The sequence below is a fragment of the Eumetopias jubatus genome, unplaced genomic scaffold (genome assembly GCF_037043125.1).
Source record: "Eumetopias jubatus isolate StellerSeaLion01/CBP00866 unplaced genomic scaffold, mEumJub1_p1.0 scaffold_8, whole genome shotgun sequence".
In the NCBI taxonomy this organism is placed as follows: domain Eukaryota; kingdom Metazoa; phylum Chordata; class Mammalia; order Carnivora; family Otariidae; genus Eumetopias; species Eumetopias jubatus.
The window spans coordinates 130,880,866-130,895,184 of record NW_028274814.1 but is presented as its reverse complement, the minus strand read 5'-3'; the positions used below and the strand labels follow the sequence as shown (position 1 = coordinate 130,895,184).

General features: G+C 54.5%; 1 protein-coding gene across 1 annotated transcript in view; it reads left to right on the top strand.

Annotated features, from left to right (window-relative positions):
* The first annotated feature begins 212 nt into the window (after positions 1-212).
* The window catches only part of MYH9 (myosin heavy chain 9), a 90,386-nt gene continuing 76,279 nt past the window's right edge, over positions 213-14,319 (top strand). Inside the window, exon 1 of the mRNA XM_088025355.1 lies at positions 213-413. The gene's annotated coding sequence lies outside the window, so the exon portion shown is untranslated. The remainder of the gene's footprint in view (positions 414-14,319) is intronic.

Genomic DNA, 14,319 nt, shown 5'->3' with positions numbered 1-14,319 from the left:
TGGAGGTGGGGGCGGGGGGGAGGATGAATACCCACCCCGCTGGACCCAGAGGCTCCGCCCGCCCCCTTCCCACAGGCCAAGGTGTCTGTCGATCAAGAGCGGGTACGGGCTGGAGTGGGCGAGGCGGTCCGGGTGGGCGGTGTCGTCCCTCCAGGCTCCGCCCCCGAGCCGGCGCCGGGCTGGAATAGGCGGGCGGCTGCAAGGGCGGGGCGGGAAGGCCGCGAGGAGCTGAGCTGGGTGCGGTGAGGCGCGCAGATCACCGCGGTTCCCTGGCAGGGCACGGAAGGCTGAGCGAGACTGACCTGCTGCAGCTCCCGCCTCGCGCGCTCGCCCCACCCCGCCGTCCCCCGAGCGTTCGAGAAAGCCCTCTCGGGAGAAGCAGCGCCCGTTCCCCGGCGCAGATCCAGGTTCAGGTGAGCGAGCCCCACCGGCCGGTCCCGCCCCGGGCGGGGGCGGTGGCGACGGGACGCGCGGCGTCTGGGGCGAGCGGCCCGACTTGTGGTTCTCGGCCTCGGCGCGGCCGGCGACCGGCGCGGGCGGGCGCGAACGCCGCGGGGCCGGCCCGGGGCATCGCATCCTTCCGGGAGGGGCCGGGGGAACCCCCTGCGCGACGCTCGGGGAGGGCGCCGCTGGAGGCGAGGCCTCGGGAGCAGGCGAAGGCTTCGGGGTCGGCGCTCCCCGGAAACCCTCCGCCCTTCCCCCTGCCCGGCGCATTTCCCCGGCGGGGCACCGGGAGGCTCGACCTCCCCCTGCTGCCGGGGCACGCGCCCCGCCCTCGCCTCGCCAAGTGCCCAAGTTGGGCAAACTTTTTAACCCCTTCCGGGGAGCCGCTGTCCCTGGGACCCAACCGAGTGAGCGTGAGGTGGGGAGCTCGGGGCAGCGGCTCCTTTGGAAGTTTCCAGGCGTTTTCGCGTGGGTAACGGGCAGGCGGGGACCGTTTGGCAGCTGTCAGGGCGTCCGCCTGAGTCAGAATCGGACGGTCCTGCTGCAGACATTGCGCTCGGCTCAGTTTCCGCCCTGCGCTCGCGACTTCCTCATTCGCCCGGCTGCGATCGGCTGGGCGGAGGAGGGGGACGGGGCGAGGTGCAGTGGGTGCGTGGGGAACCGGGACCCGGAGAGTGCCGGGCGAGGCAGGAAGGAGGCACTCCCCCCACCCCCGACAGCCCCTCAGCCGTTGACTTCTGACTTCCGCTACCCGGGGGAGGAAGGCCCAGGAATGCCCGCAGCCATCTGCGCGGGCCGGAGCGCACCTGATTCCACCGCACCTGGGGGCCGCCCCACGCCGGCGGGGGCAGGGAGCTGGGCCCTGCGCCTTTAGGACCAGGCCTGCGCCGTTGCATCGTCCGGTTGGGCCAGATCCGGGGTTGTTACCCTGCCTCCCCCGCTTCTCTGTGCCGGGGAGCCTCACTCCGTCCTGTCCTGGGGCCACGTCCGGGGCAGGACTGCACCCCCTTATCCCTGCAGGGAGCCCAGTCGTTTATAACAACGCAGTACCCTCCAGGACACGGTTGCCGGCTGCCTTGAGGCGGGGGCACGGTGAGGGCCCGGCTGCTGTCTGTAGCCCCACCCAGCCGGTGTGGGGAGTAGGGTTCCCGGGAAGTCCCAGGTCCTGGCAGGTCCTGGAGACCGGCGGCCTCTCTCCGCTGGGCATTTGAGAGGCCCAACAACTCCTCGGTTCACTGCATCCTTTTCTGGGTTTAAGAGGATTTCAAAGTAACTGTTGAGTAACTGTTGAAGGGGAAGAGAGCCTTAGCTCTTTCCTGCAACAGTGTGGCCATTTTTGACACCACTGAGACCTACCTGATAACCTCACCTGGAGGTTTAGTCCCCTTTTGGTAAGGAAGGAGGCAGCTTTAAGGCCTGTTTAGACAATCACTCGATTAAAATAGTCAATTTATATACAAGGCTGCGAGGTGCAGGGGGAGGGTACATAGATGTGTAATTGAGCAAATATTTAACTGCTCTGTGCCAGGGATTCTGCCAGGTGGTGGTGGGGGGGGGGTGTGAGGTTGAGTAAGACCTGGCCCCAGCCCTCGGGCACTTGGGGAATGCTGAGACAAATCTGCAGATGATCTACTGTGAGGCCAAGATGACATGGTGCTCAGAAAGGTCCGGTGAGTCATGGAGACTGGAGAAAAGCAGCCAGCCCACTCTGCCGAGATCCCAGAGGCCTCTGCCCTCCAGGAGTTCCCAGTCGTCTCCCCCCGCCCCCCTTCCAGGGGGGGAAATAGTGTCTGAATGATTGAAATACAAAGGCAGCCTGTGAGGAGTATCCCAAGCACCAGAGATGAGAAATTCCGAAAGGGGCCACTACTTCTGTCTGGAGCAAGGGGGGACCTGGAGGGAAGCTGCCTCAGAAGGAGGGGCACACTACAGGTCTGGGAAACTGAGGCTAGCCTTCAGTGTTGGAAAATGAAGCCTCATTTAGTGCATAACTGAGCAATCAAGAGATTGTGTCGTGCAACTTGAGTCACTGTGCCCCCCACTTGGCTGCGGGGGACCCCGAAGAGCTCTACTTTTCACACTCAGCAGGCCCCAGCAGTGCCTGTGGGCAGATCCAGGTGCCTGGATTGGCAGGCTCTGTGCAGGGAAGGGCAGCTCCGCTCCAGAGGTGCATTCCTTGGGGCTGCTTTGCCTGAAGGGCACAGGAGGATAGAGGGAAGAGAGGATCAGGGTCCCGGCTCTCTGGTTTTTAACATTTTAAAAAAATTTTTAAATCTTTGAACCTAAGCGGTTGGAGATGGGACAACTTCCCTCTTGCAGGATGAAGGACGCATGTTAATCACAGGCTGCCTTTTGCCTATTCTTGCTCCAGAAAAAACAAAACGAGGATCTGTTAGCTTTTGAGAAGGAGAAAAGCGCACTCAGAAAATGCGGCATTGTTGTGTAGCCTGCTAGGGTATTGCTAGAAACCAGGCTCGCTGTGCTTTCTTCACTTCCTCTTCTCTAATCCTTCAATAAAGTACTTAAGACAGCCCTTACCAGCTTGACATCTTTATTTCAAAAGGAGGGGAGGGGTTGGCTGTTGTTTTCCTCTGAGCCTGGCCTTACCCTTCCCTTGAAGGGGGAGAAAGAAACCCAAAGCAAAGGAGAAAAAAAAAAAAATCCGTGCCTTGACAGCTTCCTCCCAAGCATCATGTTCCAAAAATATTTAGAATAACAAAATCTGTGTGTCGTCTTAATTAAACAAACGTCCTAATTTGCTGAGCATAAAACAGCATCTCTGCCCGCAGGGGCAGGAAGTGCATTTTCCCTTTGTGCAGCCCCAGAGAGTCACTGCCTCTCGGCCTTAACCCTTGATGTGCTGAACTCCTGGGCTCAAGTCCTCTGGTGACAACGGAATGGAGCCCTGGCTGCCTGCTGGGAAGTGGTGGTGCTCCTGTGACTTCCAGAATGCCATTCTTAGAGCTGGGAAGAGTGGGGTTGTGAGCCTTGGAGCTAGGCAGAGTTTGAATCCTGACCCTGCCACTTAATTAGCTTTATGACCTTAGGCAGGTCACATCACCTCCCGGAGCCACAGGGCCCTCCTCTGTAATGTGGGAATGAGTACCTGCCCTGAAGGGTTAGAGGTGAGAACTAAAAGAAGGAAGGTGTGTAAAGGGCCTGATATACAGTGGCTATGTCAGTTTTTAAGAAAATGTGTGAATGGCAGGTGAGGAAACTGGGAAGGGAAGGGTAGGTGGTGGTCCCAGCTCCTGCACAGTGCTCATCCTGCTTTCTCAAAAGGGGTGTTTGTGTGTGTGCATGAGTGTGTAGAGTGCTTGTGGACTGTAAGGCCCAGGTGGGTGGCCGGGGGGGGGGGTGGGGAGGCGTCCGCTGATGCTTTTGGATGCACTCAGTGATGAGCTAGTGCTGAGTAGCCTTGTTTCAGGGCTCTGGCCCAGGCAGAAGGTGTGCAGACTGCGGTTTTAATTCTAAAACCTGGTTTCCTGTGATCCAGGAGGTCTAGGGTAGAGCCAGAGGGGTGACATGGAAAGAGCACAGGACTCGAGGGTCTGGAGACCTGGCTTCTGGCTCTGGTTGGGGGAAAATTTTAATTTCGATAGAAAGGGCCCCGTCACCCTACAGAGACATCTTGCCCACCCGTTAAATACAAGAGTGCCTGGGAAACTGGAAACTACAGTGATTTTAATTTCTCCGAGATGCCCCAGTGGTGAAGGCATGCCCTACACTGATGGGAGTGTAAGTTAAAGGAAGTTTGGCAGTGTCTGCCAGAGCATAGTCCCTCTGCCTAATTTCTAGGAATTCAACCCATAGATAAACTCAGATAATGCGAGAGGAAGTGTCTGAGGATATTCTTTACAGCATTGTCATAGAAGAAGACAGGAAAGAAGCAAACTGCCCACCCAAAGGGTCAGATAAATCATGGCACAGCTCTACAGTGGGGATCCTGCAGTGTAACCCTTAGAAAAATGAGGCCGATCTGTAAGTCCTCATATGGCGCGCTCTGCAAGATATGGTGCCAATGGAAAACACTAGGTGTGAAGTAGGATATATGGTGCTCCCCTTTTTTGTAAAACAGGGTATGTCGCCTGGACTCTGCATGGAAAGATACTGAGATGCTGGTAATTGTGGTTGCCTCCGGGAAGGGAGGGGGGCCCAGGAAGCAGGAGTGGGGGTGAGCATTACTCTTCACTACCTGGCCTTTTCAGGTTTATTACTTGTCCAAATCAGGGGGTCTTCTGGCCAGTGTTGTAGGTTTCAACTTCAAAATGCATTGCTTTCGATTCCCAATTTCATATTGAGTGCCTTTTGTGTGCAAGGAAGGGTCTTAAAAATGGCCTGACTTGCTCTCATGGCTGGAACATTCTGGGTCCTGTTTTCTTCCCCGTGACATCATATTGCCAGAGTAAATCCTTATTATTATTTTTCTTAAAGATTTTATTTATTTATTTGACGGAGACACAGCGAGAGAGGGAACACAAGCAGGGGGAGCGGGAAAGGGAGAAGCGGACCTCCTGCAGAGCAGGGAGCCCGATGTGGGACTCCATCCCAGGACCCTGGGATCATGACCTGAGCTGAAGGCAGACGCTTAACGACCGAGCCACCCAGGCGCCCCCAGAGTAACTCCTTAAACAAACGCCTATTCTGATCCACTCCCTTATATTCTAGGAAATGATAGATGATTGCTTTTTCTTTGCTGTATGAAAAGGAAGCCTGCAGTGTGTGTCTGGAAAGTATTTCGGGATGCCGTTTTGCCAGGCTTCCCACAATTCCCCTGGCTCCAAATCATATGCTGTTCTTTCCTGGGGAGCCCACTCTGACCATAGGGCTAAACCGGACCTTTATTCACTTGAATTCTCTTTTTGAAACTCGGGGTCCCTGCAGCCACTAGCGTGCCCCTTTCCCCTCTGTCCCTAGTTGCCCCTCAGACTCTGGCCTGTGGTTTTTAATGTATTAATAACAGTGGAAAAGCCCACATTCTTGAAAAAATGTGCTCAAAAGGGTGTTTTGAATTGGAGGGCCCTGATGGCCTTCTCAAGAAAGACCGTCTTAGCTTTGGATGCTCTGAGTCCTGGAGAAGCTGCTACCTCTGCTCACCACTGAGTTGGCCTTTTTTCTGTGGCAAAGCCAGCAGAAGACCCCATCAGGGTCTCGGGCAGGTCTGTGTCCCTGCCAGGCAGCCTCTGGGTCTCCTGGAGGAATGGCATGAGTCACACGAGTACACAAAATGAGCCTGGGTCTAAAATGGTCCTGCCACCACATGGGCAGATGGTGTGAAGGCTGGATGCTCGCCGGAATCCTCTCCCCTGTCCCCAGCTCCCCACCTCATGCTGTGAAGACGCCAGATATTTGGGAAGCCGAGGGGAGCTGCCCTCTTGCACCTGATGTGTGTCTCTTTAAAAAGCAACTGAGGCGGGCTCTTGTTGGCATCTCTCGGGCCCCATTCTGCCATCTAGTTTCTCAAGCCTGAGGTGATTCAGCACCCGGAATGGGACACTGCAACCCAGCCCCCCGCAGGTGGACCCAAAAGAGGCTCTTGGATGGCCTGTGGCTGAGGGCGAGGCCTTCCTAGGAGTGTGTCCGGGCCGGACTGTCGCTCTTCAGTGGCCTCCGGAGGCTCTTCATCTCCACCTGCTCCACGGGGACCACTCCCACTGGGGCTGGAGGGAGCCTTGCAGGGCCTTCCAGAAGTTGCCACCGAAGGGTGTGGCTTCCTGCTGGGGCAGGTTGGGCCGAGGCCTGTGGGGAAGTGGAGGGTGTAGCTGATCTTTCCCCACCCTCACCAGCCTCCTGTTGCTTCCTCCCTGCCTTTCAGAGGTCCTGGGTCCTTCTGGTCCTTACAGTCTGTCCCGCCCAGAGGAGGAGGGGGCCTCTTGGGGGGAGGTTCCTCTCAGCTCCACCTCGGTAGACATTCACATTTTGGGAGCTTTGCATCTTTGATGTGGCCTGTAGCTCTAAACGATGCCCTGCTTAAAAGAAAAGTGAACAACAGTAAAAAACTCTCCCTACCAAATTTACTTAGAATTTTTCTAGAATGTGTGAGCTGGAGGGCATCTTGGGGATAATTTCACCCCCCATTCGAGATTGAGCCATTTGCCCGAAGCTCCCTCAGTGAGCTGGTAGAAAGCTTGGGCTCCTGGTTTCACTCAGTGCCAGAGCCTTTCTCTCAAAATCACGTGGCCTCATTTAAAAGTGTTTTAAAAAGTGTTATCTTCCCTTTCTTGGCCTCTATGCACTGTTTAGCCAAGCAACACATACTTAGCTCCTTTAATCTTTCCTCAAGAGCCTACTCTTCCACACCCTTCGTCTTTTTCTTTTTGTCGGGGAGGGGCGCTACGGTGAAGAAATGGGGTGGGAAGTGTTCTCGGTTTCTCTGAACTTCTTCCAGTTGGACAGGGCCCCTTCAGCTGAGAGTTCCCACAGCTCAAAAATCAATATTTCACATGGGGTAGTGCCAGGCGGCAGGGTGGGCCGTTCAGAGGGCCGTACTGGCTTTCCCCTGTCTGTCAGCCGCTCCTCGTTTCTAGTAATTTAAGTCACGTAAGGACTGAGGAGATCGATTTCTGTATTTTCAATACGGAAACCCCTGGGTAGAGGGAACGAAACAAGGACTTCGGGAACACGCAGAGTTGGGACCAGCCCGTTGACTTTTCTCCAGCTAACTGTTAGACCGCCGCCTCAGTTTCCCTGCCAGCAACATGGAGATGCCTGCTTTTTCTGGGGCTTGTAACTTACACGTAAAGATGCGGAAAGCGGTCTAGTTCTTTCCTCCCCCCCCTTCCTCCTCTTTCACGTTCTCATCAACATCATACGTCCTCTGGGGGTGGGAGGAAATACGTGGTCAGATGTTAAAGATTTTAAATGCCTCCAAGAAGTCTGCCCCTTGATAACAAAGTGTGTGGATGAAGATGGCCGAAGAACCTGCCAGAAGGTCTCCTGGATCGGATGCCGAGCTTGTCACGGTCTCAACCTGCGCGTCCTTACCACACGGTACAGTTTACCTTGTCACACTGATCTGAGCTGCGTTAATGAAGCATTTTTTTAAGAAGGCTGTTACAGGGCTGTAGAGGCTCCTTTATTTAGAGCTGCCTGTGTTCAAAAGCCACCACACTTCCTGTGTTTTGCATGAAGTCACTGGGCTGGAGAAGGAAGCTTCCTGTCTGATAAACATAAAGACACACATTGGAACTGATTTGGGTGACTTAATCCAATTGGTCTGGGATGGGGGAGAAGATGTTAGAACCCACTAGACTGAGGACCTGGAGGTCAGAGGACCTGGGGGTCAGAGGTGGGGTCTTTGTTCAAGTCTAGATCCCTAGGTTCTTACCCGGTGCCTGGCACAGGGGCAGCTCCTAGTTGTATGAAGTGTTTAGGGTCACTGCTGCCTTTCCTGTAAGCCTGGGGGCAAGGATGCCCAGGCAGCCAGAGCTTTTGAATGCCATTTACTCATCTCTCCACCTGACAAAGTGCACATGCCAGGCACTTGTCTGGAGATCTCTGGGGTAAGAAAAGTGGTGGCAGGGAGTCATTTTAAAGTTTTTGTCTTTTTTTTTTTTTAAAGTAGGCTCCACACTCAGCATGGAGCCCAACATGTGGCCTTGCACCCACGACCCTGAGATCCAAACCTGAGCTGATGTCAAGAGTCAGACGTTTAACTGAATGAGCCACCCAGGTGCTTCTAGTTTTCGTCTGTTTTTATTATTTTTTTTTAAGATCTTATTTATTTATTTGACAGAGAGAGAGAGAGAGAGAGAGAGAGAGTGAGAGCAGGAACACAAGCAGGGGGAGTGGGAGAGGGAGAAGCAGGCTTCCCGCTGAGCAGGGAGCCCAATGCGGGACTCGATCCCAGGACGCTGGGATCATGACCCGAGCCGAAGGCAGACGCTTAACGACTGAGCCACCCAGGCGCCCCGTCTGTTTTTAATATTTAAGATCAGCTACTGGGTATGAGGGTATTGACCCCAAATTTCTTTGTCGAATCTCAGTCATCAAAAGACTCCTTGGGCTCCTGCTGCATGGCCTTCACTGTGCTGGACTTGGTGGGGCTGCAGTAGGGGTGGAGGGCAGAGAGCCCATTTCCATCCTCAGGAGTCTTACCCTGTGACAGGAAGTTGGGACATGGGGGCTGTGGGGGAGATTCATCACAGGAGGCAGGCCTGTGCAACCCTGGGTAACTGGGGATTTCTGAGAGTCTTGAGCCAACCTCCCGGAGGCTAGAATTGCCTGGGCAGGGAGGAGGGAAGATGGGGAAGGTGGGCAAGGAAGGAAGGAAGAGGCTCTGTTGGGAGGGCATTGGCCTGGGAATCAGGATGTCTGGGCTGAAGTCCTAGCTGTGCTAATGATAGTAACAGTACTGATAGTTACATTTTGTTGAGCGTGTGCTGTGTACTGGGCACAGATTCACAATTACGTGAATTATCTCATGTAATTTTTTACCTCCGAGCGCATTTTACAGATGAGGAGACTGAGCAGGTATTCACGTTCCGGCACTCTGATTCCAGACCCCTGTGTGATTTTGTAGATGCCCTTCACTCCTGAACTTGTGTCTCCTCACTTGACGGTGAGAGGTTGGGCCAGTCCCCAAGGCCTCCTCTTGCACTAGTGGCCAAGGATTAATGAAAGCAGCAGAGCTTTGGGCTGCTGCAGAATGGGGCCTCCATCCCATAGTGCGGTTGGCTACTCAGAGCAAGGTTGCCGGTTCCCTAGCGTTGCCTTGGCTACCGACATCCCCTTTAACCACATCTGACCATTCTTCAGATGTCTGCAGTTGGTCCTAAGGGAGGGTAGGTGACAAACCATGGCTGAGCAGCGTAAATCCTGGCTGCTGTTGGCTGGCTGCCCTTAGCTGGGCCCTGGCTGGTCTTCACTGCCATCCTGACCTAGCGGGCTCTTCTTGACCTCAGCCCACTTGCAAACATGCATTCTTCCTTTCCGTCTTCATTTGCTTGTCTGACCATCATCATTCAGTTAGCACTCCCCAGAGCTTACTCTATATTCCAGGCACTGGGCTGGGTGCTGGGGACTACGGAGGTGAAGGAGAAGGAAGCGGGGTCCTTTGTTTCCAGGAGCTGATGACGTCCCAGGGGAGAGGGCCTAGGGGGCTCTGGGAAGGCTTCCGGGAGGAGGCATCTGAGCTGATTGCAGGTAGGGATGTGGTATGGAATGTCCAGGGAGCATTGTTGCTCAGGTGGTAAAGGATTCCCTCTCCTCTCTAGCAGTCCCAGGCCCCAGCCCCACTCAGCCCCCTCTGTAGCACATATGGCCCATTAAGGTCTACGTCCCTGTGCCATTTCCTGTGAAATGTGGGAGTGCAGGATTCCACTCCCAGGCCCTGAGCCTCTGGGTGGCTGCTGGGCATTCTGCCTGTGCCCTCTGGTTGTGTGGTCGGCACACTGTTCTCAGCTGAAGGTCTGGGGAGGAGACCGTTCATGGAGTGTTGGGAGAGATGTAACTGTTACTGGAATTAGTTTCCTTTTTCAGGTGCAATGGGGGAGGGGTGTTTATAGCACAAACAGTATAATAACAAAGCTGATAAGCAGATCTGCCCCTCACCCCGTCCACTGCTTGCATCTCTCTGGGGTCCCTGTCCACACAGGGGCATGCATACTGTACAGGTCCCGACTTACTCAGTACTGCAACATAAAGTGTCCTGTGTCACAACAGTCTCCACTATTATTATTTTAATGGCTATGCCATGGTCCACAAAGGGGAAGAACCATTATTTACATTGCCAGAAAAGTTCCACGGATTTTAGTGACTCTTTGGAAATTCATTCAGCAAATACATCCTGAGCCTAAGTTCGAGGGCAGAAACTGCTCGGTGGCTGGGATGTAGACGAGGCTGTAGATGAGGGAGATGTCCCAGGCCCTGCCCTCAAGGGGCTCCAGTCTAGACTCAGGGAAAAAGCACTTCCCTCAGGTGAGTCCAGGAGGAAATGGCAGTTCGGGCACCCAATTTGAGTTGATGGAAGACCACTTTGTTTTTAGTGGTGAGACAGCTTAGGAACGAGGACCCGGGAGATCTTTCTGGGCTTATTGGAAGAAGATCTCCAGCAGTGCCCCGCCCCCCCCCCTCCCCCCCCCCCCCCCCCCCCGTGGCTCGTGCAGTTCACAGGCCTGGGCCAGAAAACACTCTGGGAAGAAGCGAGGGGCGGAGGCTCCAAGGAGTCCTGTCCACGGGGAGGCTGGGGAAATGGCCCCTCTGGCCCTACTGAGAGACCGCTCTGTGACTGGGCAGGAGGCAGCAGGGGATGATGGGCAGGGGCGGTCTCAGAAATGTCCAGAAGCCCCTGGCAGGCCACTTGGGCTCTGCTGTGGCTCCTGCCGCCCAGGGAAGATGCTGGATTGTAGCAACAAGTTGCAACAGTTTAGTTTTGTTGTAAAGAGAAAGTTTCAGAATCCTAGTGGCTGCTTTGGAGTGGATTAATGATAAGGGAGTTCTTTGGGGCTGGACCCGGCATGAGGGGAGAAGGTGGGTGGTCAGGGGTCTAGAAACTGGAATGCGATGTCTTTGCTCAGGTGTTTTCTTTCGTTCCAGATCAGTGGCTAGCTGGCAGGTGTTCCTTGCCCGCTACAGCCCTGCACTGTCCCTGTCCCTCAGCTCTTGGCTCAAGGGAGCCTGCCCCAGATTCCACTGTCTTCCTAGAGAACAGGAGAGCAATCCTTAATTCAGAAAGGAGCCATAGGCTTGTCACCCACCCCACCTGCCCAGGAAATGAGAGGGCAGGGGCGGGCCCCAGACGGGGTCACTGGGACACCTTCGGGCTTGGTCCATCACCCCAAGCCCCCTCTGCAGCCTGCCGTGCGATCTGGATCAGTACTGGGCTGTGCGGGCTGCCACTGGGCGAGGAGAGTTTCTGTCCCTGTCCTCAGTGCCACCCATTGAACACACACTCAAGAAACCCAAAACCAAACCAAACCCAAACCAGCGCCTTAACCTAACCGTATTTGTTTCTACATATTGACTGAAAATTGGTGATACGAATACAACACGAGCTGGGGATTTCAGCACTTGGTAGATTCTCTCCTGTCACCTCGTTTACACTATTGTTCGGTGGTGGTTATTATATGTGCTGCCGAAGCGAGCACTGTTCGGTGGTGGTTAGAAGCTAGAGATTATCTTGGAATTTATACATTCTTTTTTTTTTTTTTTTAAAGGAAGAGTCTTTGGTGAGAACTCAGAGTAGAGTTTATTTTATGTTATTTTTTAAAGTTTTATTTATTTATTTGACAGAGACAGCGAGAGGGGAACACAAGCAGGGGGAGTGGGAGAGGGAGAAGCAGGCTTCCCGCGGAGCAGGGAGCCCGATGCGGGGCTCGATCCCAGGACCCTGGGATCATGACCTGAGCCGAAGGCAGACGCTTAACAACTGAGCCACCCAGGCGCCCCGGAATTTATACATTCTGCAGTGAGGTGCCACTCCTGTGTTGAGGGGGCGTGGGTACACGGACTAGTGAGTTAGGTAAAGCAGAAGTAGTCAGCGGGCCGTGGGCAAGGGAGTGGGTGACTCTAGAGGCAGCAGCTGGGTTATTTTCACTCAGTTTATTTGTTCGTTAAATATGTATAAATGCTGGGAGTGTGCTGGAGACTGCTTAGGTGCGGGGCCCGTGTCTGGATGAAGCCAGAGTCTGCAGTTTACATTCTAGGGGGTGCGAACCAGACAGCAGCCAGGCAGGCAAGCCACGGTCACGCGAGGGCATGCTCGGAGTCCCCCAGGCTGGCTTAGACAAGAGGACTGTCACCCACTCCCTGGGAGTCCGCAATTCCTTGGTTTGCGGCCGGCTGCCTTCTGTGCACGCGCAGCCCTGGTGGTTCCTGTCCTCCTCCGCTTACAAGGACACCGGGCAGATTGGGGAGCCCACCCGAATGTCCTCATTTTACCTTCATCACCTCTGTAAAGGCCCATCGCCCAAACAGTCCCATTTGGAGGTCCCTGGGTGTTAAAGCCTCAACAGGTGAATTTGGGGAGGTGTGGGACGCAGTTCAGTCCGTAGTGGGAGAAGGGAGTGGGTGTGTGTATCAGCGGTGGTCTCTAATAATCCAGGGCCAGTCGTTCCATTCTTCCGGGTGCGAGGGACTTTTCTTGATTTCCGTGGGTGTTTATTTCACTGCTTCCAGCTGCAGTTTCCTCCTCTGTATAGTGCGGCTGATAACCCCCGTCAGTGTCCTCTGACTAGCTAACGTAGGAAGGCCCTGAGCCTTCTGTGAACTCCACTCATGGTGGGTCCCAGTACGTGTCAGTCCCCATGCCCTCACCTGTCCGCTCACCTGCCCCTCGTTCACCAGAGCACCTTTTCCTTCTACCCTGCTTCCTCTTCTCTGCTGCCCAGTGCCGCTGTGATCAAGGTGCGGGGTGACTGGGCTTTTGGAAGGGACCGGTGGTTCTTTCCAGCTTACTGCGCCTCCCTCCCGGGGTGATCGCACCCCTCACCCAGGTCTTGTCGACCAGCCAGTTGTCCTTGGAGATATGGCTTCTGTCCTCTGATTCTTACACAGTGACGGCTGACACTTTATAGAATGCTGGTGTAGGAATTGAGACTTAAAATCCTAGTTGCGTCCAGATAACGCTTCCCTTGCCGTTTCAACACTCCCCTGGACCGGGGGCTTCTTGGCACTTCTCTGTGCTGGCCTGCTTTTGGGGCTTGCTTCCCTTGTTGCTCCCGGGGCCCTTGTACCATGCCTCGCCCATGGTTGGCACTTAATGTATGCTTGAGAAACAGTGAGTATGTTCTCCCAAGCATGCTGGCTTAGCATCTGCACCAGCACTTGGCTCTGTATGACCTTGGGGAGAAAGCTTTATTTCTTTGGGTTCTGAGGCTTAACCACTGGGATGTGTGTCTGTCTCGTACTTCTGTCATAGGCAGCAGGCTCCAGAATCGGATCCTTTGCCCTGATCCTCCCACCTGCTAGCTCTTTGACCTTGGCAAGCCGCACACCCTTCCCGTACTTGCTTTCCCCGTTTCTGGAATGAGGAAAGTGAGCATCCCCATAGAGGATTTTGAGGTTCAGTGAGGTTTGGGTCTATTATTTACATGCTGATTTTATACACAAATTAAAAAAAGATTTTTTTTTAAAAGTAAGCTCTGCACCCAACCTGGGGCTTGAACTCACAACCCTGAGATCAGGAGTCACATGGCTCTACCAGCTGAGCCACCGGGGCATCACTATTTATACACAATTTGTCCAGCACAGTGCCAGTCTGTAATAAATATATGTATTTTTATCCATTTGAAAAAACCTATTCCCCTCAATTTTTTTCTATCACTATAAAGTTTGAAGTCAGGCTCAGGTTGTTGCAATGAAAGTGTCTCCCAATTCCACGAGGGGGGGGGCAGTATTAATGTTCCCATTTTATAGCTGGGAAAACTGAGACTCAAAGAACCTAAGTGCCAAGCCCCAGGTAGCAAGTGAGAGACCTCAGATCCTCCCCTGCTCCTGGATGGTCCACATCTGCTTTCATCGCCTGTCCTGCCTTCTCATCCCTCTTAACCTATTCAGTGGGGGCGGGGGGGGGCAGTGTTTGTGAAGCTGGGGGTTTGTAGGTCATGCTTTTGTACACTGCCTTAGAGCAGTGAGGCCCAGGGCCGCCTCGCTGGCTTATGGGGCCAGGTGTAAAATGCAGCCCTCCTTGTCCCTCTGAGACACGTCAGTGGGCAGCAGGTGGGGATGCGTGGCCAGGCGTGTGAGGTCTGGTCAGCCTGGTTCCTTCAGGGAAACTAGCTTTTCTCCCTCTGCTTCCTGATGCCGCCTCCCTCTGAGCTGCCTGCCAGCCCAGAGTGCCCTGCTCTCAGCCTGCCTTCTGCCCAGAGCTGGGCCTGCCGCCCACTGACTGTTTCCTGCCTTTGCCAGGCTGAGGAGGAGGTGGCTGTGTCGCGC